The sequence below is a fragment of the Camelina sativa genome, chromosome 15 (assembly GCF_030686135.1).
Source record: "Camelina sativa cultivar CO46 ecotype springtype chromosome 15, ASM3068613v1".
Classification (NCBI taxonomy): Eukaryota; Viridiplantae; Streptophyta; class Magnoliopsida; order Brassicales; family Brassicaceae; genus Camelina; species Camelina sativa.
In genome coordinates, this window is record NC_141894.1 from 27,906,718 (window position 1) to 27,914,172 (window position 7,455).

The 7,455-nt window shown below is 40.1% G+C and overlaps 1 pseudogene; it reads left to right on the forward strand.

The window, feature by feature from the left end:
• Positions 1–1,221: 1,221 nt before the first annotated feature.
• LOC104748787 (uncharacterized) lies at positions 1,222–2,730 on the forward strand (annotated as a pseudogene).
• Positions 2,731–7,455: the final 4,725 nt, after the last annotated feature.

The window sequence follows — 7,455 nt, forward strand, 5'->3', positions numbered from 1 at the left end:
TGCTGCTCCTATGCCACTACTTCTCCCCACGATCCCTCTTACCACCGTTCTCTTCGACTAAGATACCCATGAGAATGGCTTCAGTCCCAGTGCTTCAATACTTGAGATTCCTAGCCTCCAATTCTCCCACTGCAAGTGATTTTATAGCTCTAGCTCTGGTTATTAAACACCTCCTCCAACAATTTTGTTAGTGATAAATCTGGCTCGCTGGTACCATCTTGAAATTGGAATCCAATCTCATCATAACCGAATCACTAGCATATGTGGAATCCATACGCGTTGGTAAAGCCCTTTGATCTTCACGGTCATAAGATAACCATAGATTCTCTTCACGTACCTATGAACACAACAACCTCAACAAAATCAGATTTGTTTCAATTGAATCAGAACAAAAGAAACAAAAAAGGTCGGATCTTGTAATGGGAAAATCAAAATCTGAGAATAAAAGAATCAAATTTTGTGAGAGTAAAAAAAAAAGAGACTCATCAAAAGAAAAATTGATTGGGTTGTTCTACTCGATTTTGAAAAATCATTCATGCTTTCCTGGTTTCGTCCAAAGAGATAGAGAGAAACAAGCAAAGAGAATGAGAAAAAAAACAAAACAAAACGAGACCAATCAACTTTTGACACGTTAGGTGTCTCCCAATATCTAAAATGATGTGGGCAGAGAGATACAGGTCTCTGATTTACCCCGATTAAAACTTTTTTTTTTTGATTTTTATTAAAAAATTAAAACACATCCGAACAGAATGACCGATGGGAGAGTGCTGCTCTCACTAGGTTTAGAATAGAACCACATACCAGAAAACTCTTTCTCTAAAGTCGATTTCAGCCGTTTTACACCTTTTCGAGATACTTTTAATCCAAATCCCCAAAAGTTTTTAGAGTTTGTGCAACTAGTTCTTGGCATTCAAAGTGGAAGATTGTTCATCTCGTGATACCCCTCTTACTCTTTGGAGCTTTCTCGGCAAAAAGTCTAAGGTTTAGTGGGTTTTAGACTCGGAAGCTCTTAACCATGTCGTCAGCTATGTATAAAGCTCTTATGGCGATGTCTCTAGAAGAAGATATTGAGAGTGCTCTTGGTTTAAATTAATTAATTGGTTAACTTTGTTGGTTAGCTGGTTAACTCAGAATAGACATTTGTATATAATACAACTCACATGTAAAATGTATAGTTCAATTGAATGAAGAAAGATTTTTCCAATCCTAACAAACTTTCTCTTTCTTCTTCTCTCTTGTGTTCGTCATATGGTATCAGAGCCATCTGAGCTCAATTTTTCTTCGATTTCGATCTGATTTCTCAAGTTTCGAGCTCTCATCTTCGTCTCAATGGTGACTGCAGTTCGTGCGAATCGGAAACAAGCTCGATCGAAGGCTTCTACAAGTTCTGCTGCTCGCAAATCAACACGATCCACCTCTGATGTCAATGATTCTTCTCCGATCTCACCACCAGTGACCGATTCTCAGGTTTCTGGGGTCTCGCGAGTTGTTGCATCATCCGCGATCGTTGATCCATCTCATTCACCCTTCTTTCTACATAGCGCATATCATCCAGGTTTGAACATCATCTCTCTTTGTTTAAAGGAAAAGAACTATGATGACTGGAGTTATGCGATGCGTATTTCACTAGATGCAAAGAATAAGATAAAATTTATCGATGGTTCTTTGCCTAGGCCTCTTGTTACAGATCCAAACTTTGATCTATGGTCTAGATGTAACAGTATGGTCAAAGCATGGTTGCTTAACTCTGTTTCTCCTCGGATTTATCGTAGCATACTGCGTATGAACGATGCTACAGATATATGGCGTGATCTCTATGGTCGTTATCATTTGACAAACCTTCCACGCACAGATAATATTACTCAGGAGATTCAGGATCTGCGTCAAGGTTCTTTGTCCTTGTCAGAGTATTATACTCGTTTGAAGACGCTGTGGGATCAACTTGATGGTTCAGAGGAGCCGGATGATCCCTGTGTCTGTGGTAAAGCTGCTCGTCTGCATTTGAAGGCAGAGAGAGCTAAGACAATTAAGTTCTTGGCTGGTTTAAATGAATCCTATGCTATCGTTCGCAGACAGATCATTGCCAAGAAAGCTCTTCCTCCACTTGTTGAAGTTTATAAGATTTTGGATTAGGATGATAGTCAGAAGGTTTTCACTACTGTCACTCCACCTACTGCTTTTCAAGTCTCTCAATCACCTTCGGTTCCTGCTCTCTCTCCTGCTCCTGATATATTATATGTTCAGAATGGTCCAAACAAGGGTAGACCAATTTGTTCTTTTTGCAACAGAGTGGGACATATTGCAGAACGTTGTTGTCGTAAACATGGCTTTCCACCGGGATTCACTCCAAAAGGGAAGTTTGGTGAGAAAACTCATAAACCTCAAGGTGTACAACCCGTTGCTGCTCAAGTTTCTTTGTCTCCTATGCCAGAGAAGCAGTCGATTGAAGGCATGATTGGTAATCTCTCTAAAGACCAACTCCAGAACATCATTGCCCTTTTCAGTTCACAGCTTCAATCCTCGACTCCAGTTGTTACTCCAGCTGCAGCAAGTAATTCCCAATCGGCTTTAGATCACCCTGGTATCTCTTTCTCTAACACAGTTTACTCTTTTATTGGCATATTGGCGGTTTCTAAACACATTTTGTCAAATGGCACATGGGTGATTGATTCTGGTGCAAGTGTGCAACTCACCATGTGTCACATGAGAAAGATGTTTTTGTCTCTTTAGACACATCTATGGAGAGTTTTGTGAATGTGCCAAATGGTCAGCATATTAAGATCAGTGGAGTGGGCATGGTTAGGTTGAACAAGGACATTCTCCTTACCAATGTTTTGTTTATTCCTGAGTTCCGTCTAAGTTTGATCAGTATCTGCTCTTTAACATCTGATATAGGTTCTAGAGTGATCTTTGATCCTACTTGTTGTGAAATACAGGATCCTACCAAGGGGGTGATGATTGGTAAAGGTCGACGTATTCGGAAAATCTATGTGTTGGACACAGACTTCTCCTCAGTTTCAGTCAATGCAGTGGTGGATGTCAGTGTATGGCACAAGAGGCTTGGTCATCCTTCTTACACAAGACTGGATGTTATCTCTGAAGTTTTGGGCACTACTAGACACAAGAATAAGAAGCATGCTTATTGCCATATTTGTCATTTGGCTAAGCAGAAGAAGTTATCTTTTCCCTCTGAAAACAACATTTGTAATGAGAATTTTCAGTTGTTGCACATTGATGTTTGGGGACCCTTTTCAGTGGAAACAGTTGAAGGATATAGATATTTTTTAACTATAGTTGATGATCACTCTAGGGCAACATGGGTTTATTTGCTCAAGAACAAAAGTGATGTTCTAACCGTGTTTCCTGCTTTCATCAAATTGGTAGAAACACAATATAATTCCAAAGTGAAGAGTGTTAGATCAGATAATGCAAAGGAATTACAATTCACTAAGTTTTATCAAGATCAAGGAATCATTTCATACCATTCTTGCCCATAAACTCCTGAACATAACTCAGTTGTGGAGCGTAAACACCAGCACATACTGAATGTAGCAAGGTCTTTGTTCTTTCAGTTGAATGTGCCATTGACTCTTTGGGGGGATTGCATCTTGACTGCGGTTTTTCTTATCAATCGGACACCATCTCAGTTGCTTTCCAACAAAACTCCATACGAGGTTCTTTCTAGTAAGCTGCCTGACTTTACTCGCATCAGATCGTTTGGTTATTTGTGCTACGCATCTACCTCTCCAAAACAAAGGCACAAATTTCAACCTCGGGCAAGGGCTTGCATTTTTCTGGGTTATACTGCTGGATACAAAGGGTATAAAGTCATGGATATGGAGAGTAACATGACATATATATCTAGACATTTGGAGTTTATTGAGGATATCTTTCCATTGGCAGATCCTAAGAAGCTTGATGTTCAAAATGCAGGTTTCACACCAATGGATTCTTTGTCTTCAGGTATTCTGGATTCCTCCTCTCTTTCCCCACCTCAAATTTCTCCATCCTCTTCACTTTCACCACAAATTTCTACTTCGCAAATAAAGAAACCACCAGCTCATTTGAATGATTATCATTGTAACTCTCTTGACAGTGATATTGTTCATCCTATTTCCTCTTTTCTCTCTTATTCACAACTTTCACCATCTTATAAGTGTTATATAAATAACATCACTCAAATTCCAATCCCTCAATCATATGCTGAGGCAAGGAAATCCAAGGAATGGTGTGAAGCTGTTGATAAGGAGATAGGTGCTATGGAGCGCACTAATACTTGGGATGTCACTAGTTTGCCCCCAGGTAAGAAAGTGACTGGATGCAAATGGGTGTTCACGTTGAAATTTTATGCAGATGGTAGTCTTGAACGCTATAAAGCACGTTTGGTTGCTAAGGGGTATACTCAGAAAGCAGGTTTAGACTACAATGAGACTTTTTCACTAGTTGCAAAGATGGTCACAGTGAAATTGTTACTCAAAGTTTCAGCCTCAAAGAAGTGGTTCTTGACTCAACTTGACATCTCCAATGCTTTCTTGAATGGTGATTTGGATGAAGATATCTATATAAGATTACCAGAAGGGTATGCAGAAATTAAGGGGGACTCTATGCCTAAGAATGCTGTTTGTCGTTTGAAGAAGTCTATTTACGGTCTTAAACAGGCATCTCGTCAATGGTTCCTGAAATTTTCAGAGTCTCTTTGGTTGGGTTTTACTAAAGGACATGGTGATCACACATTGTTCACTACCAGCCGTGGTTTTGATTTTCTTGCTGTTCTTGTGTACGTGGATGACATTGTCATTGCCAGTACTTCTGAAACTGGTGCTCGCCAACTAACAGAGGCTTTGATATAGAGTTTCAAGTTGCGTGAGCTTGGACCTTTGAAATATTTTCAGGGTTTGGAGATTGCTCGCAACACTTCTGGCATCTCTATTTGTCAAAGGAAATATGCTCTTGAGCTTCTTACATCTTCTGGTATGTTGGCTTGTAAACCAATGAATGTCCCTATGATCCTGAGTCTCAAGTTATCCAAAACTGATGGTACTATTCTTCATGACAAGGAGATGTATCGAAGTCTTGTTGGTCGGTTAATGTATATGACCATCACTCGCCCAGATATAACTTTTGCTGTGAATAAGCTGTGCCAGTTTTCTTCTGCTCCTCGCACATCTCATCTTACAGCTGTGTATCAAGTTCTGCAGTACATCAAAAGCACCATTGGCCAAGGTGTCTTTTAATCGGCGGATTCGGATCTCACTCTTAAAGCCTTTGCTGATTCGGATTATGCCGGTTGTCGAGATAGCAGACGTTCTACTACTGGTTTTACCATGTTCCTGGGTTCGTCTCTTATCTTTTGGCGTTCCAAGAAGCAACAAACTATTTCTCGCTCTTCTGCAGAAGCAGAGTATAGAGCTTTGGCTCTTGCTTCTTGTGAAATGATGTGGATTACTACTCTGTTGTCTGATTTGAGAATCAAATCACCATCTGTTCCGGTTCTCTTTTCAGATAGTACAGCAGCAATCTATATCGCCACTAACCCTGTGTTCCACGAACGCACAAAACATATCGAGGTGGATTGTCACACCGTTCGTGAGAAGCTGGACAAGGGTCTTATCAAGCTTCTACATGTCGATACTGAAGACCAAGTGGCTGACATACTCACCAAGCCGTTGTTTCCTCATCAAATTGAACATCTCAAATCCAAGATGAGTCTCCATAATATATATACGTCTCATCTTGAGGGGGACTATTGAGAGTGCTCTTGGTTTAAATTAATTAGTTGGTTAACTTTGTTGGTTAGCTGGTTAACTCAGAATAGATATTTGTATATAATACAACTCACATGTAAAATGTACAGTTCAATTGAATGAAGAAAGATTTTTCCAATCCTAACAAACTCTCTCTTTCTTCTTCTCTCTCTTGTTCGTCATAGAAGAAGAATAAGATCTACCTTGTCAGAGGCCCGATCTACCAGAATACATGTCGATGGAAAGAAACACTATCGGTTTAGTTGGGAGAATGCTTAACCGAGCTTGTCAACCAATGAAGAACCTAATCCGCGGTATGCCTATAAAATGACAAAAACAGGGAAGGATGCAGGGTGTCGCTCTTTCCAATGAGAAATTCCATTTTATCTTTGATTCAGAACATGATCAGCTGGAAGTTTTAGCTAAGGGTTCTCACACGAACAATGATTGGTCGATTGTTGTTGATAGGTGGTATGAGGAACCTCCAACCAATTATCTGCAATTCATTCCGATATGGGTTCAAATATGGAACTTCCTGATCAATTACTATACTGCAAAAGCTATCACAGCTCTAGGAGAGCTCCTTGGGGAAGTCAAAGAAGTAGCTTTCAATCCAGATAAAACCCAGGTGCAAGCTTTTGTCAGAGTTAAAATACTATTTTATGTGGCAAGACCCCTACGAAGATCAAAAGTCATTAACTTGCGTAATGGAGAATCCACAACTATAAGGTTCCCATATTAAAAGATTCAGAAACGGTGCTATGAGTGTCAAAGGCTCACTCATGAGAACATGCTCTGTCCTGTGTTGTTAAAGAGAACTGAAGCAATAGCTGAGGCAAAAAGAATAGGGGTTACAATCCCAAAGTCATTAAAGTGCCTTTCCTCAAAGAGAATGATCCTTTGTATGGAGTTTTGAGAGAGGATCAGGTGGGTATAGATCCAACCACTGATAGACAAAAGATTGCTTAGGAGGTGCTAGAAGGAATGCGTTAATATCTAATGGTTAACAACAATGAAGATTGGCATGTCAAAACTGAAAGAATCAAGAAATCAATCAGTGAAGTGGAGAAAGATCCAATAGCTAGTAAGTCAATCCTACGTTTGGAAGAAGCTCCGATTGTTCACCAAAATGTTAACAAAGATAAATGATTGGTCTTTGATTATTCTAAGGAGGTGGTACCAGCGTGTTTGAGGTCTACAGATTCACCAGTCCCAAAGTTGATGGCTTCAGCAATAAAGGCACATCCAGATAGAAACTGGTTGGTGAGTGACTATCAGAATAACTCTTTTGAAGAGTCGGGTTCCTTTCTCGCTTTATCCCAACCCTTCCAAGATGGTGCAACGGGTTACAGGACTGGCTTCTATGAGGCTGGTTCTTCCGGCACTAGTTCTAAAAGAGAAAAACAGAGGAAAAGACCACAAAAAAGTATGAGAAAGCCGAAACAAAAAAATACAGAATTTATTGGTGGGGTTCAAGATCTGCAAATGGGATTAGTAATGGGAACTTAAGAGAAGAGAAAAGCAGAATATGGGGGTAACAGTGCTGCAAAATCAACCAAACTGAACCCTAAAGAGGTGGTCCCAAAGGAGGGACCGCCCCATGGTTAATGAGCATATTTAGCTGGAATTGCCAAGGCTTGGGACGGTCTCAAGACTTGGCAATTCAACATCTCAAGGATCTGCGGAAAAATCAGTTCCCTGAGATTGTGTT